The sequence below is a fragment of the Seriola dumerili genome, unplaced genomic scaffold (assembly GCF_002260705.1).
Source record: "Seriola dumerili isolate Sdu_G_001 unplaced genomic scaffold, Sdu_1.0 BDQW01000017.1, whole genome shotgun sequence".
NCBI lineage: Eukaryota > Metazoa > Chordata > Actinopteri > Carangiformes > Carangidae > Seriola > Seriola dumerili.
This window is the reverse complement of record NW_019174272.1, coordinates 465010-479189: the sequence shown is the minus strand read 5'-3', so window position 1 is coordinate 479189 and position 14180 is coordinate 465010. Positions and strand designations below refer to the sequence as shown.

The following is a 14180-nucleotide window of genomic DNA, read 5'->3' as shown; positions in this document are numbered from 1 at the left end:
AGGAGGAGGAGACGGAGGCAAGACCGTTCCTGTGGTTCCACAGGAGACGGACAAGAACCAAATGAGTAGTGCGAGGATTGAGGAAAGAGCCACAGCATACAAGCTGTTCAATCAAATTAAGAGAGAGGAAAGGAAGACTGAGGAGAAGTTTCGAACATCCTCAAACATCAAGATGGAGTATCAGGATGAAGGAACTTCCCCACATGAGGAGAAACAAGATGAAAACTTTTCAGCTGGAGGGTCACATGAAAAGTATGGCCTTGTTGTTACCTCAGAGGATACAAACTGTTTGGACAACACTGAAGAGGGCTCTGTGGTGATGAAGATCAGAAGATGTGGAGCTCATGCAGGAGACGAGTTGCTGTCCGCTCAAGACCAGAATGAGACCATGATGGCTGAATCTGAAGATATTAAGCTCTGTGCAGGAACAGTGGGCTGCTTGAGTGAGAGGAAGGAACCGCCTCCAGCTCAACCCCAACATCCTTTGAAAAACAATCTGCAGAAAGAGTCTCTATTAGACATGAGTGATACCATTCACTGTAGACGTCCAAAAGAGAGAACAGAAAATAACACAAAAGAGGAAATACTAACATGTGAGGTGACGCCAGTTTTGAATGACCACTCTTCAAGAAAACTAAAGGTCACTGATACTGATGATCAAAGGGAGTCAGTGAGGCCTTATCTACAAACGGACACAGCTGAAACAAACACAAATGAAAAGACAGACTCAGATTCAGTATCAAATCCGGTCTCAGCCATAGAGCCCAGCTCTATTTTGGAGAAGCTACTGAAGAGAAACAGAAAGGAGGCAACCCCAATTCTTTCTAAAGTAAAAGAGGTTGACTTTGACAACAAGGACAACATGGATGTTCCCGTGAAGATGAATGCAAAGAAGATGCCTGTCAGTGCAGCAACAGACATACCCAGGGATAGGATTGATCAGTCAGAATGTGACGTAAGGGGCATTTTACCCTCCTCTGCAGATTCAAAAAAGAAAACAAACCTTGCAGCAAAGGATCAACACATTAAAGACTTGGACGTGAAACAGACAGACACCGCTGACAGTGTGGACTCAGATGGACTTTGTTCCCAGCCTGGAGTAATTGGAAATATTGTGTGTGACAGCGCACTCGCAAAATCACATTATTCCAAAGCTGACCGTCAGAGTTCAGAGAAGAACATTAACCCAACAGATGCTTCTTCAGATATGTGCCCCTCTAAAAATCTGTCCTCAGACAACTTACAATCAGCCGGTTCACATGAAAGAATGTCATGTGAAGTGAGTGGTGTGATCACTAAGGCATCTGCACCTTCCCCAGTGTCTGATGCAAAGCCTCCACCCACAAAAAGTGATGGGCAAGTTGCAGAGTCCTGCCATTTACTTACTGCTGAGAAGACAGACACCAGTACTGTAAGACTACCTCTAAAAACAAAGCGTGACAATGAGAGCAAGATTAATTCGAGGTCATCTGGGTCTGAGAGGGAAAATACTCAGTCTGTGAGGAAAAAGGAGGTAAACAACTCCAGTGAGGACACTGCCACACCAGCTGTGGATGCTTGCTCAGCTTTGGTTGCAGGTGGGACAGCTATCCCAGAGGTCACAACCAGCATGAAGCAGGATCTTCATATGACACCTAACACAGACCAACTTGATAAAAAACCTGGCAAAGAGAGAGATGGCAGTGTCTCACTGAGAGATAAATCCCAGAGCACTCCCAAATCTAGGCCTGTCTCAGAACTCATAAAGGAGACAATTCAACTGCACGAAAAGCTGCAGCACCAGGACCGGCCAAAGCCAGCTGAAGTCAAGGCTGATGAGCAGGGCCAGTCGGTGAAGGTGGCACAGATGAAGGCCGCTTTTGACTCAGCTCAGAAATCCCCAGACAAGGCAATTGAGAGGAAGCCATCAGTCAGAAAAGGTAAGGGCATTTAAATCTAGTTAACTGCTATATATACTTCAGTATCAAATAAGGAGAAACTGCAAGTAGTGCAGAACACGCTGGGAATAAAAGTATAGCAAGTAAATTAATTAGTGAGTCATTTGTGATTGAAAAAGCAATCAAACAAGTGGGCCAACATGGGCCCTGAGATGTTAGGCTGCCAGAGTCACCACAAACGCTTGCATCAAGCCCAGTCGAAAAGACTGAAGGAGGGTGAAGAAAAATAGATTGGATGATGGGATACAGATGTTTTCTGCTGTCAAAAGTCTGCATCACTCTGGATTTGTGAAATATCGCCATCTTGTGGTGCTGTAAGACACTAGTGGTACATTGTGTTCTTCAGGAGAATTTAAATATATTTTTAATATTGTAAAATGATATCTAGAACACTATTATTGTATAAGCATGCATGATTGTTTCAATGCATAGTGTATATTATAGCTGATAGTTTTGGACATTTGAAGCATCCTGTATAAGATGTGGAATCTTGGAATGACTTTCTAACACAACCATTACTAACATAGAACCATACAGCCTTATATATATGTTTATATCTCCATATTTACTATTCATGAATTGACCCCCCATCACTCACAATAGCACAAACATACATACATACATACATATATTCATACATATATGAAGCCACACCCAACTAACCAAATTATTGTTGTTTCACCTTGATCAGTATGTTGTGCTGTGGATCGTGCTGGCTCATTAGAAATGTTGTCACATGAATTAGTTAGACGCATTTGTCTATCATTAAAAGAGAGAACTACCTAACACCTATTAATTGATGAATCAATGGTGCTTTTCTAAATGTTGTGACTATAATAGAACAGTAGAAAGTAATAATAGACAGACAGCAAACAGATAATAGGAATATCACAGGAATTAATAAACCACAATAAACACAAAATTGAAGGTGATTTTCTGTGACTGGGAACCTGAAGAAAGGAGGCGTGCGTCCTGCGCCCTGGTTATCCAACAAGTCTCTCTGATTGGCTGATGGAGCCGTCCGTCAAAGGCCACTGATCCACTCAGGGCTGGCCAAGCCAAAGGAGGGGGCGGGGTTAATGTAGGAGTGGGGAAAGAGCACAGAGCGAGTGGTGTCAGCACAGCGGCGGCTCCGGCACAGGGAGGAATCAATTGGGATACTCGTCGGGCTGTGTTATATCATTCGGCTTTCGGGAATACTTTCATTTTCCTCTCAGAAGGTAAGTTACAAATTAAATGGTATGTTTATGATGATTAAACTTGTTTTTCTCCGTTAAATTGGTTGCAGCGGTCTTCGTTTGTCCACCCACAGCAGAAAGTGCATGCGCTAGCTAAAATGAATCGGGATATAATGTGAACTGTGTTTTTTAAGCTAGCACTAGCCGTCAACGGCAGTTAACTTACTGACAATGCCAGGAAAGTTTCTGACCGATAACCAAAGAAATTCCTGTTTTTCAAGCAAGGTTTTCGTTCCTGTCGGTGTTGGGTGGGTTTCGTGGTCAGTGCACGACTTGAAATGTGCTGTTGAACGTTATTGAGCGGGGTGGGGTAGCTAACCATAGTGCGGCAGGAAAACTTATCTCCGAAACGATAGATCCTCACAGACGGAGGTGCAGGCAGCACAAACCGCGCCCTGGCCCCTCGCATCCTGTTCGTTAACATGGTCTCTTCTAACTGAATCATTAGCTCTAAACATTAAAAAAATCAAAGAATCAACTATTTCATTTACACAGACAGTTATTAATGGTGAAATTCCCCAATTTGATTTAAACCCGGTATGCGCAACATTCATCCAGATGCCAGGTTCAGATATGACCCACTAACACACTGGTATGGAAGATAAATGGAAAAAGGTCATAACACAGAAATGGTTGCTGCTTTCGCGCTTGCAACTCCAAATGTTGCCCAGTTGCATAGATTAGTACGTCCTCCACCAGCTCTGCTTGTTTGGTTATACATAGAACACGTGGAGATTTGTTGGTATGAAATTTTGCTTAATCTGTGCATGTACTGCCTCGACCTTCTCTAGTAGTAAGTTATAATGAGGGCAGACAGACAAATATAATTTTGCTGCACCTGAGTGTATTCCTGCTTATAAATGGCGTCCACCAGCTCTATGTTGACAGCTGTTTGTAATTACACAGAAAAAAACAAAGGTTTGGTTTAATTGTGTTCTAGTTAAACATTATTTACTTGTATGTATGGCTTGTATTCAAAGGCCCTTAATTGCCTGATTAGTTTGATATGCCTAAATATTTCATAATTAAAGTCCGCACTATTCGACCACATGCGTTGTAATTAAAATGGGTTTGCACATTAATAAGTAGTTGGGCAGGGACATTTAATCCTCGAGTGTGTCACAAGTAGGACTGTGTCGAAGATCGAAGATTATTTTCACTATTGACTGGTCTAATATTTTTGATTCATTATATATTCTATTGAAAGTGGGGAAAAAATGGAGATGATATTTTCAAATGCCCTGATCTGTCCGACCATCAGTCTAAAGCCTATACATATTCAATTCACGATCACATCAAACAAAGAAACGGTAACATTTTCACATTTGGTTTACTGGATCAGAAGGCATTTGGCACTTTTTTGATAAAATTACTGAAACAATTAATTAGTTCACAAACAATAATTAATAGGTAATAATTAATAATTCATGAATTTGTCCCATTCTTGAAATTTGGCTTGGTTCTACCTTAGATATTTGAGTAATATGATTCTCAAATACCAGTACCATTCTGGGGAAGTCATTGTGGTTGGAATTTTATCGAAAACTGAAGGTTGTAGGGAGATCATACTGACGGTGCTCTCCTCCTCACTTGGCAGTCATAAATAGTCTCTGAAGTTGAGCCCTAATGGCTGGCTAATGATCCAAATGGTCCTCTGTGTGACCCCTCTGTCTGTGTGCCACCATCAGCTCATTTGCTTGCTCATGACAATAGAGCAGTTTGATTTGTAATATGCACGGTTGATGTGCCAAAAGGGCAGCATGATTTGCATATTTGGCCCATGTCTTGAACTAGGTTACTTAACTCCCATGTGTAATCAGCTTTGTAGTTGAAGGAATTTCTCTTGCTGGGTCTCGCTGTGGGATGCAGAGCAGGTGAAGGCTGAGGGAGCGACCCCAGGGTTGACAGTCAGCTGTGTTTGGGCTTGTTACCCATTCCAGACACATCAACCTCGGCTGCTTGTACTGCAGTACAAGGTCTTTAGAAGTGCGTAGCCTGCCTTCCTATGGCTGAGCTGAGAGAGGAAGTGGGTCAGGAAGCAGAGGGAAACTAAGCATGAGATGTGAGGGAGTGTTTGGTTCCTATCAGCTGTGGTAATGCGCTCTTGTGTGGGCTGTGGTGAACTCTTGAGTGCATTTTTAACATTTGAATTGGCTTTCACGAAGATCATGAAGATTTATATCCAGTATCCAGCATATTCATTACATTTATTCTGTCAGTGTTGAGTTAGGTCCAGCTGTTCCCTGTTGGCCATCTCATTTCATTGTTCATTATTGTGCTGAAATTGTTCAGAAGTCGCAGGTCAGGCTTGGGCTTTGTTTTGTGGACTAAAGAATGTGTACATTAGATAGTAAGTAGCTCAGTAGTAGTTTGATATCTCTCCTGTTACAGTTAGTTCCCATATCGCTCTGCCGGAATAATCAACATCCTATGGAAAGAAGCTCAATAACTAGTCAAGAGCTTTGCCTCTGCATCTCAGTTGGACTCAAAGATTGCATTCTTTGAACATGTCTGACATACCTCAGTTTGTGTCTAGTCCTGTCTGTGCAAGATGTTATCTCACTGCACTCTTTCAAGAGGACTTTCTGTCAGAAACTTTTACAGTGAAGTATCACAAACTTAACTGACTTTTGATTCATATTTGGAATTTGTTTTATTTAAGATTTTTTTTTTTCTAAGGACAGGTGGGAAAATACGTCATTATCTAACCACCTGCTTAGCATGTTAGTGTTTGTTTGGACCAGCCTGTGGGATGAAGAGGATCACATGCCTAAATCTGTGCTACTAATTGTTTACGCAGTAGACAATGGACACTGTCACAACCCCCTAACTGTACCAGTTTTTTAATTAAAATACACAAATAACAAAGGAACAAATAATAATATTATAACTAAAAAGTGACTCAGAAACACAAACCAAACCTCGACATTTGACAAGCCACAATTATGTTAAATACATACAAATATAGGGTCTTTTGCGTTATTACTTGGTGGAGTTGTCTTTTGTGTGTTTTTACATGTTGATTTTCCTTGGAACCTCAGTTCAGATGCCCTCCCTGTTTTGTTGAATCTCCTCTTTCAGTGTTGTTATGTTTTGTAGCTTAGTAATTCCAGCAGATGCTCACAGACTAATACTATTTCTTTCACTGGTCATTCCCACCACAGCTGACAACATCTGTCGAAAAGGAGCAGTGGTTTGTACTTTGCTCACTGGGAGATGGGAAAGTAGCTCATCAGGAAGAGGAAGGATCGTGCTTTGTATATCCAGGCTGTAATATTTAGGAATTTTGTTTTATTAGAGCTGAGAAATAATCAGATTTTGGCATCTGTCCTCTTTTCTTATGTCTGTTTTGTTATCACCTGATAGGAAAGATGTTTGGAAAAACCCCAGGCAGATGTGTGTTTGATTTTTGTAGCTGCTTATATTAAAAGTAACCCTACACATAAACATTCATAAAAAAAAAAGCCAGAGCTTTTCCTATTGTGACTAATTTTATAGGATTTTAAAGTGGTCTCTTTTTAAACCTTGACTTTCAAGTTGGATAAGAAGTTTAGGATTTAGCCTTTTAAGACCCACAGCACAGAAAGTGATAGAGTTGGAAAGGGGGTTAGTACTGGAGTACAGTTCAAGGCATGCTCAGCATCACACCAAACAGATATTTTCTGACACATTTATGTTTCCTCTGTCTGAAACTAAGGGGTTTGTTTTTCCTGTTTTGGAATGAGGAAGTAGGCAAAACCTAAGCATTTGACTTATGGTGTTGAAATATTGTACATGCTATTGATACAGCTACATAATCTTTACCTAGTTTGAGGATTTTGATTGGAGCTGGTAATTGATTCTGTCTACATTTTACCAAGCATTGAGTTTGACTTTTAGCCTCATTGCTCTTGTGTCTGCAAATCTAATTTCCTCTACAAAGTATGAAAGAATACAATAGCATCCCTAGAAACAGTGGAGCATAATGTATTGCGTTCCAGTTGCATTTACACTGAGCAGGCTGCAAACTGCATGGTCACTTGGGGTTGGAGAGAGGTGAAAAAACAGCACCTTATCTCATTGTTGCAAAAAGCACTGGAATGTAGCTGGAATCTGATTACAATGGTGGTCCGTGGCCTTGGTTACAGGAAGGGGATTTAGGTGGCGTCTCATGCGGTCTTGGTGACAAAAGGCAAAAAGGCAGCCAGTGTATGGAGAGCACTGAGGCGACATCGCTTGTGCGTGTGTGTGTGTGTGTGTGTGTGTGTGTGTGTAGTGGGGGTGAGGGGGGACATGGGTAGCAAAGTGTGGGAAAGAAAAGTCTGTGACCACAATGGCTGTTATGTCTTTAAAGTTACAATATGAAACTTTGACAATAAAATACCAATAACTTATTATCAGATGCCATACCCCCTGTATTGTAGACGTATTAGTCTACCATTTGTTGGAGGGATGTATCTTACACACATGGCCAGCTCTGACCTGGGCTGTGGCCACTAAGATGATGCTAGCAGCCACATTGCAGGGAAGTCGGCAATAACAACAATAATGATGAAAAGCATCAACAAACAAATGAATTGCAAAACTAAACAGGTAGCAGATAATACCTGCTGAGAAACATGGTTGAGCCTTGTTTTATTTGCTGATTGTATGTATCCAAAGAGGGCTGTATGCACGCCGGTGATCTCAGCTTTACACAACATGCCATTTTCAGCATAAATGGCACCAGATGAAACAAATGTTGGGTTGTGATGAATTTGACAAATGAGATGACAAACTTACAGGAATACACTTCTGCTTTGCAGTCAAAAGTTGCTTATTGTCGTTTTAAGTGTCATGTACAGCAGCCACTGTGTTTGTGTGTTTTCTTGTGCTGAAACAGTCTCTTGATTAATCATTTAGTCAAACAGTTATTCCTAAAATCACTATTTGCAGTTACCAAGGTAAAATACCATCCTTCCTTCTGACAGCCTCAAAGTTGTTTTTTAATGTTTTTTTTATATTTTTAACTTAATTCCTGGTTGGAAGTCTTGATGTCTCTGTCTGCATATTAAGGCTGTGGGAGGACTAGTGGGCTTTTTCTGCCTGGTCAGGCTCAACCTGTTGTGAGAAAAAGGTCTGTTTTCTGTCAACATCATAGTCAGTACCCCTTCAGGTTAAGAACCTCTGGAGGAACCATTTCAGAAATATTTATAGTGGGCATTTTGATGATAAAAGCTCCTGAGGTGGTAATAGAGATACTTTCTGGCACATGTACTGTGGTAGACACTAGTACACAGTTTTCAGTAGTTTTTCAAAATAACTGTGCTGTGGAGACTGTTTAGGCCTGGTCATAATTCTGCTCTAATTCTGCTGCCCCTCCCTCTCCTACATCAGCTCATCCTGATTTGTGGCTGGGATTTTCAGTTATGTCACATCTCTCTTACCAAGCACACTATGAAACACAGAACATCAGGAACAATTTTGCCCCCCCAACAACATGGTGGTAAATATACACAAAAGCTATCTATAGAGTTTGCATTAACAAACATTGTTCACTCATGTTTTGCATTGCCCATTGTCCAGATTAAGACATTATCTCTGGGTTTCACAGAGCTGTAACAGGGAATGACTTTTAATCCAGGTTAGATGACTTTTAATCCAGGTTAGGCTGGCTATCTGCCGTAGCAGGGATCTGATTGTCCAAGCGTTGTAGGTAAGCAGTTTAGTAAATCTCAACCTTGTCTAGAGTTTTCTCTTAGAAGTGAAGACCAAGTTTTATCTCCTGACATCTCTGTAAGCAACAATTTCTTTACTATTGCTGTGTCTTCATTATTAGGGTTGGGCAATAATGTGTGATAATATTATTGTGTAGGAGCCCTGTCAATGAGAAACCAGTCGAAGTGCAAATAGGTGTTGACAGAATGGGGTGGCCCCATGTTTTAATTGGAATGTGTGAACATAATTCAGTGTGGCAGCGATAGGCAGCATTAAATGTCTCCTGTCGTGGAGGACCCACCATAATCTTTCATATTTATGTACATGCTCTAAAATCTTTACATAGTTGCTTACCAAAGGGTGGATGCCCCAGTTTTAAGGACTTCTGATGACTCAGTAACATGAAGTAACAGGAGAAATTAAGATTTTCCTGGAACATAGTCACCTCAAAGTGCTTCATTGATCTTAGTGTTCAGTTAGTGAGATGCATCTTGGATCAAGCGACAAAAAAGGTCTTTGTTGTTCCAGTAATAACAAATGTTGTAGGAATTGAATTCTGGCACATTGGCTAAACATTAGCCCTCGCTAAGCTTTCTTTTTTTTTACTTGTTTCCTCTCTGTAGCTCTTTTGCAGTCTTATGTCAGAGCAAAACAATTTCCCTTTGGTTTAATGGAGGGCAGCAATCTGTACTGTAACTTGAGGTGGAGATGAGAAGGAAACCCTCCATGGCCTAACACAGTGAGCTCAAACAAGAATTGAGGGCCTAAATTCTTCTATTATTGTCTTCCTTTTCATACTGTTTCCTGAAGTTTAGGGTTGTCTATTATTTGATACTACTGACACATGACAAGACTTCTATTTAGTAAGATTACAAGGAAACCCACAACCACATCAGTTGTGTTTGTATTCTTGAAGTGCGGTCAGAATAACCTATGACAGTGAGGTGCAGCGCTGTGAGGTACAGTTTGCCACAGGATCCACGTTTCCTCAACAGAACTGTCAGATGTGAGTGGAGTTGAGGAATGTAGAGAAGGGTGCTGAAAACTGTGTCACACCGGCCCCACTTCCTGTTTGTCATTTCCTCAGGCTGTAGGGTCCTCCTTCTGTCTCTGCACATCAGGGTCAGCTCTGCTGGTTCAGGAGGCAATAAGGTACACAGCTCTCCTTTTCATCTGATTTGCCCAACAGATAGTTGAGGTCATTTTGCCTGAATTAGGGCTGGATCAGTGAGCTGTAAATCTCAGGAGAGTGGCACAGAGGAGCATAGAATTCGCCCAAGGTGTGTCTCTATATCTCTGGCGTATGTGTGAGGCTGTCAGACTGGTGCCAGCCCTTCACTGCCTCAGCATAGCCCCTACTGACATGATTACATGCAAATTAAAAATATCATTATGATGTTGATTTTTGGGAATAAAGATGGGTCATAAAAACTGGATATTAAAAAATGTATTTGCCGCATTCACTGCTGTGTCCTCAGTTTGCTCGAGCAGTTATTTTTGCAGTCTTTTTTTGTTGTCATATGGATTTGACTTTTCTAATTTTGACAGATAAAAATGTCATTTTTTCACTTAATCACTTTTTATTTTTTATTTGAACTTATTGAAAACACTGTGCTCCCCTTAATGAGGAAAACCTGTGCTCTAATGGTTGCTCTTCATAGATACTGTACTCTTTGTATTGAGAATGACTGTGTTTACTATTAGTTCCCGGGATTTCTCTTGTAGCCACAGGAGTTTAACAGGAAGCAGGTCGTTTGGATAAGGCCTCTGCTGGTTTTGAGCAGAATGACCCTGCCCTTCTTGTTCCTGTGTGTTGTCCTTTGAAGCCTGCCTATTTCCAAAAAAACTCTCAGCTTTTCAACTTCTGAAGTATATTCAGAATACTGTAGAGGTTTTAGAACTACACAGAGCCGTGTGAATAGAAACATTTTAAAATAGAACTGACATGACAAATTTCCTGCTTTTAAAAAATTGAAAATCCCATTACTTCCGGTAAGGTGATTTTACTTCAGCTGCGATATTACAGCTGCTTTTCCTCTTCTCTTCTCTCAACACAGTCAAACACCTGAGCCAGGCCCTGCTTTGCTTCATTGAGATCCTTGAATTGTGGGAAATTATAACAGACTTTATTTTCTTTTTGACTGTTTTCTGACATTTCATATATAAAACAATGAATTTATTGTTCCATAAATTAGTTGGGAGATTGATTGGAAAACTGCAACTGTTGCTTGCAGCCTTTGGTACAACACAAGAATTCACCTTCATTTTCTGCTGCCTCCGGGCTCTTTCTAGGCTTGCTCGTTTCAGGCTCAGCTCATCAGGTGCAAGTAAGGGATAATGATGTTCTTACATAAGAGTCCTGTTGGATAAGGGAGTTTTTGGTTTGGCATTTGCCCATGGCGGGGGTTAGGATCTAGGGAAGGAGGTGAGATCTGTTTGGAACCGAAGAGGAACGTATGCATGGGAGGCTCGAAACAAGTCCTGTCATGTATAGCTCTTAGGTCTGAGGTGATTTGAGTCCTTAGTTTTAAAAAGGATTTCAGGTCTGTGTTGAGCTTTAAGTTATCAGCATTTCAAGTTGAGTCTGATTTGAGTCCTACTCCAGGACTAAAGCAGTACAGTAGTTGTTTTATGTCCAGGTGCAAAGCTGCCAACATAAATATAGTCATTGACAAATGTAAAAATAAATTATTGCCCTGCAAATTTGAACCCTCTTTTCTGTCTTACCAAATAATTACATGGGAATGGTTGTTAAATCAAACCATGGTGAGCATCCAGTGACTAAGAAATAGTGATATGGTCCCAAAATGGATTGTCAGGATACATCTCAGCCACACAACAAAGCTTACTCACCAAGACCCAGTATTGCATAATCAGCTGCAACTCCACCCAGTCGGCTCTGACCTGCAGCATGTACACTGATACAGCCCAACCCTCTCCATAAAGGTTTCATATCCAGTGTCTGCAATCTAGTTTATCTAAGATGACTTTTACATGTAGGAAAATCACGGACAACGAATCATGAATCAATCTGGGGAACACTGATTCAGCTTCGGTAGTGTGAAGTAATTTTTACCTTTTGGTGAAACTGTTAGTTGTGATGATAATGCATAGGGAAATCGTCATATTTTTCCTGTAACAATATTATAGGTCACATTTAGGTATTCTCTGTAGTTACAACAGTAACATAAACTGTCGCTGCCGGTCAACAACAAGCTTGAGTAATGGTAGCCACAGCCGCTGAAGACACTATGATAATGACAAATAAACAACAAAGTCCTTATAGGCAAGTCTCACCACTCGGCAGCGATCTTGGAAACCCTGTTGGCTGTTATAAAGCAGACAATTGAGTTATTTTAATATTTAACCTTTTACAGCACCTGAAACAAACACATGCAGTGGAATGGGATCAATGTTTGTTGCTTTGCGATTCTGATGCTAGCTCCCGTCCTAATTACAAAACCACGGCTTAAAAAGCAGCAAACTTTAGGTGCTTAGTTTTCCAGTGTCGCCATGTATGACAAGACAGCTTACTGTTGATATTACACATGTACAGAAAAAGGTTTTAATAAAGGAAACCATTTTAAGGGTTAGGGTTAGAAAAAAATTGAGATTTAACGTTATGGCCTTATCGCCCAGCCCCTAAAACTAGCCCTAATTTTGTTGTTGTAAGAGTGATTGGTTGTTACAGTAGTAACATGTGATATTGAACATTTGTAGAGCTAAAGGATAGTCTGACTGGGGATCGTTGTGCATACCCAGACTAACCTCAAGAATGCTGTGATTGTTTTGTCTAGGCTACTCACACTGTTGTGGTGATAAAACAGCATATCTTATAAAGTTCTCCTGCATAAAACAATGCACTATTATACTGCAAATAAACTGAGCCAAGAGCAGCAGGATAGTTTCACTGCTCATTCTGTATTAAGAATGGGGAAGTCTCAATAGCATTTATGTGGGTTAGGGGTGTCATCAGTAGAAATCACCAAGCAGATGACTAGACCAGGCTTTATCCAACAGAGAGGTGGTTGGAAGGTGTTTCCTCAGCGACATTATCATGAAACTGCACTACACCTCATAAATTGCCAAAGTTGAAACTCCAAATACAGCTCTGCTTGTTCTCATCATCTTCTTAACCACTTCCCATAGTTTTCTGATTGGTCTGGCTTCCAGCTGCTCAACACAGCCCACTGTCAGTGGCAGGGTTTTCCAGACTAAAATCTTGTTGAAAAACCTGAGCTCATTAAATTTTGTCTGGTTTTGTAAGGCGAGGAACAATTCCAATCGTGGAGATACAATTAAGTTTAACAGTTGTTTGCATTTTAGCTGTGTAAGTAACCTTTTAAGACATGAGTTTGTATTTCTTACTATTGTATTGTGTTTTTTGGTATTTACCTGATGTTGCTAAGCAGCATGTCTGTTTTACTGAGCATGTCTTGGAGACAGATTGCAGCTACAACATTCTTGAAAACAGAAATGATCAAAATAGATTACCATTCTTTTTGTTGTCCACTAAATTGCTGATGACTTGCAATGGCCTCATAAGTCAGCAATTGCTTTGGTACCCCTTTTTTTACTCATTTCCCTTTCTAAAAGAGCACTCACTGCTCTTCAACAAGAGAGCATATGGTTCCATTAGACAAACAGTAGGGACCAGCTGTAAGTGGATAACAATTAACTTGTAAGACACTCGACAGTCATTCAATTCAAGAAATATGCTAAATTCATCTTTCTTCCAATTTCATGAGTTGATTTCCCCAATATGTTATAAGGGTTTTTTTTTAAATCTCATGTTGAATCATGAAAAGAAATGTGAGCTGTTGCTGCAAGTCTATGACCAGTATTGTCGTACAAAGCAGGGACCAAATAAATCCTGGCTTGGTAGCTAAATAACTTTTTAAGATAAATTTCTACTGTTTCAATTTTTTATTCCTGAATGGACCTAAAAATGTTCTCCATCGTGGAAAATACAGCATACATTGTTTCACCTCAGGTTGGACATAAACTGTGAAGAGGTTTCTAAGGTGCACTCATTGTTCTCTGATGACCACAGAATTATATAATCATATATAATGACAATGAATTGTTTAAACAATATCAACAAAGTGGGAAAATTGGTCTCATCAAGAAAGTTGCTCAGAACACCTGAAGTCAGAATAAGCCAAATTTGTATTTTTCTGTTTGGTGTCAAACAGGATTACGTGGCAAACTGTTCTCTGTCCCTCTAACTTCAGTAGAGTTATACATTTGGCAGGAGAATCAGTGGATTGTTAAATAATCTAGGGGTTTTCACCGCTGCATCAGTTTAGTACAAAAGCACACCAGCATC

At 40.4% G+C, this 14180-nt stretch overlaps 1 protein-coding gene across 1 annotated transcript in view; it reads left to right on the top strand.

The window, feature by feature from the left end:
* Positions 1–3042: 3042 nt before the first annotated feature.
* Positions 3043–14180, top strand: part of LOC111226685 (coronin-1C) — a 32383-nt gene continuing 21245 nt past the window's right edge. The window contains exon 1 of the mRNA XM_022751966.1: positions 3043–3157. The gene's annotated coding sequence lies outside the window, so the exon portion shown is untranslated. The remainder of the gene's footprint in view (positions 3158–14180) is intronic.